This window comes from Eleutherodactylus coqui, chromosome 1, assembly GCF_035609145.1.
Source record: "Eleutherodactylus coqui strain aEleCoq1 chromosome 1, aEleCoq1.hap1, whole genome shotgun sequence".
Lineage (NCBI taxonomy): Eukaryota > Metazoa > Chordata > Amphibia > Anura > Eleutherodactylidae > Eleutherodactylus > Eleutherodactylus coqui.
Window position 1 is genome coordinate 173805196 of NC_089837.1, and position 14480 is coordinate 173819675.

Genomic DNA, 14480 nt, shown 5'->3' on the forward strand with positions numbered 1-14480 from the left:
TCCTCCCATGAACTTATCTCTTCGGGGTTCTTCCACAGCATTTTCTATAGGATTAAGGTCAGGACTTTGGCCATTCCAAAACCTTAACCTTATTCTTTAACCATTCTTCTGTAGAATGTGTGCTTTGGGTCTTGTCTTGCTGTATAGCCTGCATTTTCTTGAGATTCAGCTCATAGACCGATATCCTGACATTTTCCTTTTAGAATTTGCTCATATCAGTCAGGATTCATTGTTCCATCAATGATGGCAACCTGTCCTGGCCTAGATGCAGCAAAACGGGCCCACACCATGATACTACCACCACCACCATGTTTCACAGATGTATGAGGCTGTAATGCAGTGTTTTTTTTTTATTTTTTCCAAACTAACGACTTCTCATTTAAGCCAAAAGGTTCTATTTTGCTTGTATCCGTCCACAAGACTTTGTTGCAATAGACTTCTGGCTTATCCAGGTGATCTTGAGCAAACTGCCGGTGGGCGGCAAGGTTTTTGAAAGTGGCAGCTTTCTCTTTGCAGTCCTGCCACGCACACCATTGTTCAGTATCACCCTGATGGGACATAGCAGTTATCTTTGGTCCCTTTGTGACCTTACGGACTATTACATGCCTTGCTCTTGGAGTGATCTTTGTTGGTCAGCCGCTCCTGGGGAGGGTAATAATGGTCTTGAATTCCCTACATTTGTTCACAACTGTTGTGGATTGATGGAGTCCAAACTCCTGATGCATGATTTTGTAACCTTTTCCAGCCTTATGAGAATCCTCAATTCCTTTTCTGAGGTCTTCACAACATATTGTGTGACATGGAAAAAGATTTCTGAAGATCAGACTTTGTTAGTTCCATGTTTTCTAAAATAGGTCTCCCACTCACACCTGATTGTCATCACACTGATTGAAAACACTGAATTCTAATTTCATCACTGTTAGGACTCTAAAACGTAACCTTTTAATAAAGTAATTAAAATTTAAACCAAATATTTAGACACAAACTGACACACATTATACAAAAAAAGAGGGGGGGGGGGGGGGGGGGAGAATTTATCTCTCGACTAAAATCAGAGTTCTGAGGTGTGTGGATGCCACTCTCTTGGGATATCTCCCAAAGGCAACACAATGAACGTCCTTATAATAAAGGACGATATATCCCTCTGATGGAAATATCAATTATCATGGAGAACTTATGCAGTAAGTGCTTCTTTCTTGAATCTGAATACGTATCCCATCCACCAAGGAGCGCAGACACCACATTATTACTATCTTTTCTTGCTTTATATCCTGGGTTCTTGCCTATTGGACCTGTTGCGTGTGTCCTCTGCAGTGCACTAGAAGGTTTTGGTCTCGTTAAAGGAAGGGATCAATTTGGGAACCTGTGTGGTGGAGGATCGACTTCTGAGGTGCAGCGGTTGGTTTCTCCCCTTGTATTGGGGTAACTGGACCGTGGGCACCAGGTGAGTCTTCTCTCCATATATCTATACATATCATTGGCTTAGTTTGGAATATATACCCTGAGCGCCATTCCTGATACATATTTTCTTTTCCTCAATAAATAAATGACCAATATCACATGTTTGTAAAGGCAAAAATATGTGAACCTTTAGGATTAGCAAAAATTTGAAGGTGAAATTAGAATTCGGTTTCACTGGGGCAAGTATAGTCCAAATTATATCAAAGAATTCTTCACTGTTAGGACTCTAAAACGTAACCTTTAATAAAGTAATTAAAATATTTAGACACAAACTGACACACATTATACAAAAAAAGAGGGGGGGAGAATTTATCTCTCGACTAAAATCACAGAGTTCTGAGGTGTGTGGATGCCACTCTCTTGGGAGATCTCTCAAAGGCAACAAAATGAACGTCCTTATAATAAAGGACGATATATCCATCTGATGGAAATAATTATCATGGAGAACAGGTGATCTCCAGGACACGGGATATTTTACGTTTATTATTTTATCAAGAAATTTTAGGTCCGACTTGGTCCGACGCGTTTCGCTCAGTCTTTGAGCTCCTCAGGGACCTATATATGTTGGCTAAATGTACCTCACCTGATGCGATTTATATTTCTTGATTATTAGTATACATGAAATGATGATCTATAGTTGCCATAAATAGATGTAAATTTCATCTCCTAAGATTAAAGCTGACTTCTCAATATAGTGGTCAGATCCAACTTATTCAGTCATGGCCATGTAGACAAAGTCTCAAATGGTTAGAGAGACAGTGCTACGTGGAAATCATACACACATTATCTATAGTCTAAGTCAATAGCTTGCTGGTCTCTATGGTTTGTGAAGCCCTTAAGGTACTGTTTTAAGCTTTGCATTAAAGATTTACTAGGTACTAACTATCTGCACAACTTTAGTTTTTCTAATGAATAGCCCTAATAGACTTTGTAATTCAACAGAGGATAAGTATCCTATAAGATAGTACTAAAGAGCAGAGAGATCAAAATAATAAAGAGATAGAGCAGCAGCAAGCCAACCACCCTGATGGTGGGTGATTGATTGGTATCAATGAGAGAAGTGTGGAGAGCTCGCTTTTATATAGTGACCATAAGATCCGCCTATCAGGGGGTGTGTGTCTTTGATCTCCAATCCGCATGCAAGGCTTGACTTGTGTCAAGAGGTGTTGCTATGACAACCTCCCACGCTATCCTGCATGCATGCTGGATTTTGTAACCCTCATGGTGGATCAATCTTCCCATAGGGTCCCAATTGCAGGAGTCATCACCATATTCCAATTGCAGCAAAGTAGATATCACATCACCGAACAAGCTTACTGTTCCGTACGGGCTATCGGGGCCGGCGCCTCCTAGAGGGCATTATTGATGACGCGCTGAGTACCGCCCACACGTTCTAGCGTCGCATACGTCACCGCGTCTGCCACTGTGATGGCGTCTCATACTCGGGTGTTTTGATACAGAGTGCGGCTCCGACGTAGTCCGATCATAGCCACGTCATCACGTTGCGTCCTACGTACTGAGCGTGCCCCCGCATGCGCAGTGAATCCAGAGATGCGATCCTCAACACAACCCAGCGCATGCGTCTAGATGTGATGAGAGCCCATTGTACATACATATGTATTAATGCAATCACCGCCTGTGTCAATGGCGCATTTATATGCCCACGTAGTACACCTAACCGGTGGCAGCATATTAAGGCGTATGTACCTGTATATAAGTATGTTCTTGATTGTGTATACTTAACTGATAAGTAAATATTGTCTCCTCACTCCCGTCTCACATAGAGGATACTATGGACACCTTAAGACAAATTGAGGGAATCTACGTCGAGTCTGACACATTACTAGTCTCACTCAACGTGGAGTCCCTTTATAGTTCTATACCTCATCAAGGTGGTCTGAAGGTGGTGGAATATTTCTTAAAACAAAGAGGAATACATTTGTTGAAACAATCTTTTTGTGATGGAACTATTGTCATACATACTCACCCACAATTATTTCCTCTTCAATGGCCAGTACTTCCACCAGCTCAGGGGGACAGCGATGGGGACTCCGTGTGCCCCATCCTATGCTAATCTCTACCTGGGCTGATGGGAGGAACACCACGTCTTCACCGAGCAAAATTCGCACTGGTCCAGATTTATCGTTCTCTGGATACGCTTCATTGACGATATTTTTCTGTTGTGGTCTGGTACTCGAGAATCCCTGCAAGAATTTGTGAACTATCTGAATCATAATGACCTAAACCTCAAATTAACTTTTGTATGTGATGAGGTTACGATTTCCTTCCTAGATCTGAGAATCCAAAAACAAGTGGACAGGACACTTTTCAGGAAGGAAACGGCCACCAACTCATTATTGGCTTGGGAGAGTTTCCATCCTTACGCCCTAAAAAAATCTATACCAATGGGGCAGTTCTTAAGAATACGTCGGAACTGTTCCACCACTGAGGAATTTAAACTTGAAAGTGACAAACTGGCCAATAGATTCAGAGAACGAGGGTACCCTGATGTGATCATTAGGGAAGCGCAGGAATCCTTGTCTAGACAGAACAGAGTTACTCCAGACACGTAGATGAAAAACTGAAAAAATGAGAATTATAGGTACCTACGATTCTGGTGCCAGTGCAATCCGTAAAATTGTTGGGCAGTACTGGGATCTTCTGACTGAGGATCCTGATATTAAGAGATATCTACCAGAACATACAGACGTGGACGTAATTTTCACGATAGATTGGTCAAAAGCCACCTTCAACCAATGACCCCTGATACAATGTGGCTAGGACGACATAATTTCACTAGAACATACCCGTGTTCGAACTGCATGGCCTGCCCTTTTATACTAAAAAGCTCCTCCTTTAGATGTGTATCAACATCTAAAGTATATTCAAATTGTGAGTTTATCAACTGTAGGAGCACTAACGTAGTATATCTGGCAACCTGCAGTTGTCCTTTAAATTACGTCGGCAAGACAGTACAGCAATTTCGCCGACGTATTTTGGGGCATATCGGCACAATCAGACGGAAAGAGAAAACTCCGGTCGCCAACCCCATGTGGGATAAACATCAGGGAGATGAGACCCAACTGAGATTTCAAGGAATTGAAACCATTCGTACTTTTGGCCGAAAGGGCAATATAGATAGAAGACTACTTCAGAAGGAAGCTAGTTGGATTTATAGATTTAACTCAATCCAACCAACGGGACTAAATGAGAACTTGTCCTTTAATTGCTGTATCTAAATCAAGATACTATTTGTGAGGTGCTATATTTCCCAATATATCCTGGGATTATTGTCAAAATCCATATGTCTTTCACTACATCTGAACTGACACGCTACATGTCTATATAGTGGAGATTAATATGATACCACCCATGCATAAGTATCACCATAAAAATGCATATTTTCAATATTTACTTATCAGTTAAGTATACACAATCAAGGACATACAGGTACATATGCCTTAATGTGCTGCCACCGATTAGGTGTACTACGTGGGCATATAAATGCGCCATTGACACAGGCGGTGATTGCATTAATATATATGTACGTACAATGGGCTCTCATCACATCTAGACGCATGCGCCGGGTTGTGTTGAGGATTGCATATCTGGATTCACTGCGCATGCGGGGGCACGTTCAGTACGTAGGACGCAACGTGATGATGCGGCTATGATCGGACTATGTCGGCGCCGCGCTCTGTATCAACACGCCCGAGTATGAGACGCCATCACAGTGGCAGACGCGGTGACGTATGCGACGCTAGAATGTGTGGGCAATACTCAGCGCGTCCTCAATGACGCCCTCTAGGAAGCGCCGGCCCCGATAGCCCGTACGGAACAGTAAGCTTGTTCGGTGATGTGATATCTACTTTGCTGCAATTGGAATTAATATGGTGATGACTCCTGCGATTGGGACCCTATGGGAAGATTGATCCACCATGAGGGTTACAAAATCCAGCATGCATGCAGGATAGCGTGGGAGGTTGTCATAGCAACACCTCTTGACACAAGTCAAGCCTTGCATGCGGATTGGAGATCAAAGACACACACCCCCTGATAGGCGGATCTTATGGTCACTATATAAAAGCGAGCTCTCCACACTTCTCTCATTGATACCAATCACCCACCATCAGGGTGGTTGGCTTGCTGCTGCTCTATCTCTTTATTATTTTGATCTCTCTGCTCTTTAGTACTATCTTATAGGATACTTATCCTCTGTTGAATTACAAAGTCTATTAGGGCTATTCATTAGAAAAACTAAAGTTGTGCAGATAGTTAGTACCTAGTAAATCTTTAATGTGAAGCTTAAAACAGTACCTTAAGGGCTTCACAAACCATAGAGACCAGCAAGCTATTGACTTAGACTATAGATAATGTGTGTATGATTTCCACGTAGCACTGTCTCTCTAACCATTTGAGACTTTGTCTACATGGCCATGACTGAATAAGTTGGATCTGACCACTATATTGAGAAGTCAGCTTTAATCTTAGGAGATGAAATTTACATCTATTTATGGCAACTATAGATCATTATTTCATGTATACTAATAATCAAGAAATATAAATCGCATCAGGTGAGGTACATTTAGCCAACATATATAGGTCCCTGAGGAGCTCAAAGACTGAGCGAAACACGTCGGACCAAGTCGGACCTAAAATTTCTTGATAAAATAATAAACGTAAAATATCCCGTGTCCTGGAGATCACCTGTTCTCCATGATAATTGATATTTCCATCAGATGGATATATCGTCCTTTATTTATAAGGACGTTCATTTTGTTGCCTTTGGGAGATATCCCAAGAGAGTGGCATCCACACACCTCAGAACTCTCTGTGATTTTAGTTGAGAGATAAATTCTCCCCCCCCCCCTCTTTTTTTGTATAATGTGTGTCAGTTTGTGTCTAAATATTTCGTTTAAATTTTAATTACTTTATTAAAGGTTACGTTTTAGAGTCCTAACAGTGAAGAATTCTTTGATATAATTTGGACTATACTTGCCCCAGTGAAACCGAATTCTAATTTCACCTTCAAATTTTTGCTAATCCTAAAGGTTCACATATTTTTGCCTTTACAAACATGTGATATTGGTCATTTATTTATTGAGGAAAAGAAAATATGTATCAGGAATGGCGCTCAGGGTATATATTCCAAACTAAGCCAATGATATGTATAGATATATGGAGAGGAGACTCACCTGGTGCCCACGGTCCAGTTACCCCAATACAAGGGGAGAAACCAACCGCTGCACCCCAGAAGTCGATCCTCCACCACACAGGTTCCCAAATTGATCCCTTCCTTTAACGAGACCAAAACCTTCTGGTGAACTGCAGAGGACACACGCAACAGGTCCAATAGGCAAGAACCCAGGATATACAGCAAGAAAAGATAGCAAAAATGTGGTGTCTGCGCTCCTTGGTGGATGGGATACGTATTCAGATTCAAGAAAGAAGCACTTACTTTATGGTGAAGTCCCCTCCATGGAGACCCCCTTCCCGATAATTGAGCCTTGAAATTTCTTCTCCTCCTCCAAAGTGTCCAGGATCACAATCCTCCAAACACAACGTTAGTTTATTAGAACAAACAAATAGTCCTGATAGATGCAGCTTGTTTCGGGACAAAGACGCCCCCTTCTCAAGGCTTTCTCAAGGCTTTTTGAATTTTTTTCAATCTTGGCAGGATGATTTTCTGAACTTGTGATTTGAAATTCTTTTGATGCAGCACTGAAGCTGTTGGAACCGGTTCACATTTGGCCCTTTTTCTATATATTTTTGATGCCTTTAGAAAGTTAACAAACAAGGAATGTTAGAAAAAGTAGTTGGCTAATTCCTCCTAGTTATAGCTAGAGTTAAAGTTGACTGCTAGAGGCATAACGTAATATAATAAGAGAGGATTTTTTTTTTCTGCTGAACACCATAAAATACATAACCTGATTGCTTTGTGCTCAAATCTCATTCAAATACGGTTTATGCTAAATTCATACTGCATCGGATCAAGAAAACAAAAAGAATCTCCATCCTTGTCCTCTATATAGTGAACTGTTCTGCAATCTTATTATATAATTGAAAACCCTTTCATCACATACCATGTAATCTCTGGGGCTGATGCTCATTAACCTTCCACTTTATGGTGGTTATAACTACGTATAGTACTACTTTATTAAAGTAGAAGCATTTTCAAATGATCTTGTAAAAGACCTTTAGATTGATCTTGCATCAAGGATCTTTTTGGCTTTTTTTTTTTTTTTTTTCCAAACTTTGAGCTAGGAAGTAATGTAGGGTGAACTTTTGACTGCAGAGCTGGTTGCATGCGGTTTGAAGCTTTGGCTCAGTCTCCATGTACAAAAGGCTGTGCTGTTGCATACATTTTTATGCCACTCTGTGCTATGGCGCAGTAGGGATTCCCTGTACTACCATAGCTGAAAACAAAAATTCAGCATTTAATTGATTGCAATGGGCAACTCTGCCAATTTCTGTTGCCACATTTTTTTTTATGGCTTTTGTCACCTACAGTAGGTTCTACTACTTTGCTCTCCTCTGATGTGATCCGTTCTAGGGTTTGCTATGAAGTGTGTGGCACAAGAAAAGTTTCCTAACTGTTCCAAGTTTTGAATCCTGGAGAGAGCACAGTGCCGAAGAAACTGGATAGGCATATGGCTGACTGGCAGCACCAACCAAGTCGGACCAGGCTGTTGATTGGTATACTCTAGCAGAAACCAGGAAGTGGCAGCTGTTGGATTTGCTATCCATATTCTATAGTGACCTTGGACTTGACTCTAGACCCCGTCATGGTGATTTGGACATTTAAGAGTCCAAAGGTTAGCAATGAAGTCACTAACCATCATGCATGTGATTTAGAACAGGGAAAAAAGGATGGAGTTCTTTTTATCAGTTTCCGTGCTGGAAAATCTATCCTCTTAAGCAATTTCGAGTTGATGAAAAGCTGTGATTAGAACAATCTACATAGGAAATTTTTGGCAAGAAAATAATGCAGATAGGCTTTTGAATATAAGCTATTTCCAAAACCTCATTCACGCACGGTGGAAAATAATCAGCACAAATATGTAAAAATCCACATTAAGTCCTATTCTGCTTTGACATTTTACAGAGTTTGGCACAAATTTCAGCTTTATTGGGAAAGGTGAAAACTGCATGTACGGATATGTTCAACCTTCACTTTTCGAGAATTTACCTAGGATTCCAATTTCTCAGGATTATAAAATTGATAAAACTTTGTGCCATTCACTAAAGGTCACTCCAGTGATTTCTTCCTATTCATTCATAAAGGCTTGTTCACATGAACGCATTTGCACTGCATATTATGTACGCAGTGAATAGAACCCATTGATTTTAATTGGTTCAGTTACATATGCGCTTTTTGCGTGCACATCTCTGTTGCACAAAAAAAGCAGCATGTCTTATTTTCGTGTGTATTGTGCACAAACATAGCACATAGCAAGCTAAACTAAGTATTAATTATTTCATTAATGAAATCAATGGGAGTGTGCTTGCGTATGTTTCCTGTGCATGCAAATACAGAGGGCATGTGTGTGTAAATACGCCCATGTGAAGCCGCCTTAGTATGTATCAGTGAGCTAGTGTTACCTGGAACTCTTGGATGTTCTGCAGATGATCATGTGATCTCAATTCTGACTAACTCAGATTTGTTTGGGGTTATGGATTCATTTTCTAGTCCTTTTCTCAGTCTTTATGATATTACATGAATCCTACAGCAGAAAGTGCTTACAGGGAGCACCCCTATTAATGTTATTGGTGCTCATACAGCTTGTGTCATACAGTTATAATAGAAGAGATCACAGCTCATCCTCCTGACTATACTCGTAGTCTGTAGCGTGTTAGGTGTATATATAAAAGATATTAAACTGTCCCCTCAGCAGGCAGAAATGGTATAGCTTCTAGCTAATGCTGTGCTTCTGCATCAAGGGATCGATGTGAAAATAAAAGATAGCTCACTCTCAGGGTGGTATCTGATAAGCATCAGAAAAGGGGCTACACTGCAGGGAGGAGGCTGGAATACGCAGAGAAGACCTCGAGTGTGATAAGGAATCAGCGGAGGGGGGCTGGGATGGAAAAATGTGTTTTCTCCAAAGTGGCCCTTTAAACATCAATTAAAAGTACAATAGTACAGTATATCTCTTTTCTTTTTACAACATGAGTCTATGGAGACCAATGGCATCTATTAGTTGTTTTTGTTTTTTTTTTATTTCCATCGTGCACCACACATTTCGGGATTTGTTGACTTGAAGGAAAACTCTTCTGACTTTGTTGACCCAGCCTAAGCAGAAAGGTTCCTAATTCATCAAATATTCAATGCAGTTTTCTTAGTTTTATCTGAGGCACAAAATAGTCATTTCTATCATCCTACAGCCCAATCCACGCATTTATCTTTTCTAACTATATGAAATCAATCTTTTCATTAGCTTTTTGTGTACCAGTAACTCTTAAATCTCATTCCTCGAGCTCTGTATTGCAGATACACCATTTCATATTTTTTTACTCTTAATTTACATTTTCTCTTCCTAGTTTTGACAATATATGATAATTGAATGCAATAAATTAACTTTCCGCATTTTCTTATGAACAACGTGAGTCGCCCTTTTTTTCTTCCCTCTTTAAGGAGCTCTGTGTTTCTTATAGGCTTTGTCATAATGAATACTGTCATGTGTAACAATAACAATATTTTAACATGTAATTCCTATATACGTTTTCATCACCTAATACCTTTTGGCCATGTAGTGTGTGTGGCACTCATTTCAAGTTCGAATAAAGTTCATGCCCACACATTGCTAGAACATGCACAAAATCCTGGCTATATCTCCAGAGAACCAGAGCAACGGTGGAGGGGGGGGGGGGGGGGGGCATTACATATGCAACTCCCAGACCCCCCCACCCCCACCCCCACCCCACCTGACTTCCACCAAGGTATTCGGAAATCCTTTTAATGGCTTTTCTAGAGGAATGCTCTATAACCTATATAGATCTTTTGGTTTCCAGTCACTCTCACACATGTAGCATATAAAATACATAAGGGCCCATACACAGTGTGGGTACAGATACAAACTGATTCATGTAGTAAAGATCTAAAATAGAGGTCATGATTGCTTTTAACAGAGTTAAGGATAAAAAGAAACCTTTCATGGCTTTTTAATACAAATCATAGATTTGCTTTTAACTAAGGTTTCCATCAGAGGAAATATTCCACGTGGGTTTATGGTTCAGCATTAATTTATTATCTTGTTCTAGGACTGACTGAAGAGTAATGGCTTTTCAATTTTCCTATTGTGAGCTATTATATAATGTTTCTCTGGCCTATCATGGCCTTCATTTCATAGTCCTCGCACGTAGTGCAGGATGCTATTTTCATATGTTGGGACTAAGAAGTCCACTTATGTTTAATGGATATTTGTTGCTTCAAAACAAATTGTTTTGACAGCCACAAGCACTTCACAAAATAATGCCTGGCATCTGTGGAGGGATAGATTTTATTATACCGTAATTGCACATGTTCTGTATTGTCCCTTCTAACTGTACATTACTATGAATTATAGGTACAGTTGGACCACTGCTGATCTTGTGTGTGATGGGCTTTCAGGTAGTTCTTAAACCCTTTAATGGCCAGCTCTATTTTTGACTTGAGGACAATAACAAATTTTTTTTTATTACATTTTTTTTTCTCTTTGCATTCTGGTGGTCATAACTCTTATTTTAACCCCTTCCAATCCAATGTTGGTCCTCGTCCAACATTGGAGCGATGCAGGCAAATCTTAATGTCAGAGGCTGCTCTGCATATGTATGCTGCAGTATGCAGGTCAGTACTCCAGAGCGCTGTTCTGCATACTGTAGCTTACATATGCAGAGCAGCCTCAGATATCGGAGTGCTGTCTTGCATACTATTAGAAACCTGTTTTTGGTCCTTGTTCGACATCCAAGCTATGCAGGGAAACCTTAATGTTGGATGAAGGCCGACTCTGATTTGGAAATTGTTAGTTAAAAAGAAAACTACTATCAGTTCATTTTTATGCAACTCCAAGGAATCCACAATGTGCTTTCCCATTCACAATGAGATCTGGGGAGTGTACAGGCGGCAGGGAAATTGGGTTGCAAAGGGTTACTGTCGGTGTAACTGTAAGGTTGGGTTCCCACGGGCGGATTCCCGACAGAAATCCCGCGGTTTGGCCGCAGCAAAAAAACGCGGGATTTCCACCGGGAGAACCACTGCTTCAAAACCCTCGGCGGTTTTGAAGCGGCCCGGCCGCTCACTCTTCCCCGCTCTCCCCCGCCGCCCCCCGGTGGCCCCCAAATCTTTTGAGACGAGCGGGCATGTACTCGAAAATTGCAATATTCGCTCGAGTAATTTGCCTTAGCGAGTACACTCACTCCTCTCTAATTATATAGTACTTAAATAAAAATCTTATTTATATAGCGCCAACTTATTCCACATCGCTTTCAGGTAATCTTTTTATTACCCCTATCAAGCTGGGTACTCATTTTACTGACCTTGGAAGAATGGAAGGCTGAGTCAACCATTTCTGCTGCCTTAGCACTATGTACCACACTAAGCTTCATTGTGGAATCTTGGTGCAGTTTTCACAACTAAAATTCTGCTAGTAGTATTCAATGTATAAAACAGGCCTAAAGATATGTGTCCAGTGGCATCTCAGAGATTCACAGTGACACAGTCAATCTCTCTCTGCCTCTGTATGCTGTGATTTATAAAGGATTAAATGTCGAAGATCATGGGTTTCTCTGATAAGCCAAGCTGCATCTTACAGCCATTATCCATCAGTGTCAGGGCAATCAGCAGTGACCAGTATGCACTTGATCATGTGCTAGTGCTTGCCGCTCATGACAAGCATTCCTGCCATTTATAATAATCTTTATTTGTAGAGCGCCAACTAATTCCACAGCACTTTTGATGCATGAGGCGCTCAATCAGGACGGGTGGGGTGGTACATGAGGTATGGGGGCAAGGAGTGTACATGATGGGCGTAATTTCAGGGCAGAGGACTAAGTCAGGAGAGTTGGTATGCTTCTTTGAAGAGGTGGGTCTTTAGAGCACGCCTGAAATTCCGTGCGTTAGGGATTGTTTGGATGTCTTGGGGTAGAGCGTTCCATAGGGTCATTGCGCCTCTGGTGAAATCCTGGAGGCAAGCATGTAAGGATCGTATAAAGGGGTCATCTAGTCTGACTGTGTTGACAGAGCGAAGTGTGTGGGATGGGTTATCCATGGCGTTTTGTCACAATACATCACTCTGTGAGTGAGGATGATGAGTTTAAATTGAGTTCTGTAATACATGGGCAGCCAATGCAGCGACTGGCATAGTGTGGACACACCTGAGAAGTGGCTGGACAGGAAGATGAGTCTAGCTGCCGTAGTATGGATTGGAGAGGGGAGAGTCTGGTGCAGGGAAGGCCAGGTTTGGGACAGAGATTGGATATGGGGGGGTAAAGGAGAGGTCTGAGTCCAACGTATCCCCTAGGCAGTGGGCGCGCTGCCTGGGGAGTATGGTAGCCATTGGTCGTAAATGGTTAAAAAATGTATTTAGATAACATGAAAATAAAACAAACTTGCTAATTATCAAATGATTAGTAAATGAATATAGACACTATTGTATCCTGCCATTCACATAAAGTTTCATTCTAAATAATGGATGCAGCTTCATTTTCTGCCTGGCTGTGTATGAGCACATATTTCATTTCCCTTGGGCATTTTCGGCTTACCACCTCAGAGGAACCTTTGAAAAGATCATTCTAATATTGAAATATTCTTGGGTTTTAGCACTTCTACTTCCCCCACTGTTTTTGTCCTAATAGAATATTTTTTCCTCTTTTGCTTTCCTCCTCAAACTGTTAGTGTCTGTAATTCAGTGCTCTCTCCGATTTCTTGCTCAGTTCATATAATTGCATCATTTTAAAAGCCATCTTCTCTTCCTTTGATTGCTCATCTGGTATTCCAACTTATTTCATAAATACCTATAAGAGCTCAGAATTTTTTTCCTTGAAGTTTGGTTCGCTAAAGGTTTACATAGTTGCTAATAGATAATTGAAGTTGAAATGTGATTTTACCACTACATTCCTGATTGCTTCCAATTAAAACATACTGTTTATGTATTTTTTTCTAATAATAATATGCATCAAAGTTAATAACTTCAGAAGGGTTGTTGATCTGAGGACTTTTCGGATCGCTAGATTGGAGTCAGGAAAAAAATTTTTGCCCTTGAATGGAAAAAATTGGCTTCTACCTCATTGGGTTATTTTTTGCCTTCCTCTGGATCAACATTGGGGGGGGGTAATAGGCCGAACTGGATGGACATGTGTCTTTTTCCAGCCTTACTTACTATGTTACATGAACCTATTAATCTTATATAGCAGTAGCAACTGAGGGCATTATATCTGTCCTGATATTGTAAAAGTAGGTAGGAGAGAAAGAAATATGAATGTTCTGTGTCCACATAATAGCGGCTACTGATGGCTTCACAAACCACGGCTAGTATTTTACTTCTGTTGAGTTTAAACTAATAAGTTTGATAGTGTGCTGTTATTCGTGCCATGGGTTGAAGCTGCTGAAATTCCCACTTGCTACGCTTCTTTCTTTTTTTTTTTTTTTTGCTAAGTACATACATTATGATATGGGAAATTTACAACTGTCTAGTTTTAAATTTTTCCTAAGCTCAAGATCTCTGCTTGCTCTTAGTCATACAATACAATATTGCCTTGCACTTCCCAAGTGATGCATATAAAATGTTAGTCAAATCATGCTGCCACAAATACAATATTACCTGGCGCCATGCAGAGTCAAACTGTGCAATCATTCCCTAAATTTAAACTTAATCTGTCAGCTGTATCTGCTGCTCTGTACAAGAGTATATTGCAGTCACAAGTCTGTACGTCTAATGGCCAAAACAACAAAAAAACATTTCTGCCGTTTGACTAATAATAATGCTGAAAGAATATAGTGGACTCAGTTATAAGTAATAATAATAAACTTTATTTGTATAGCG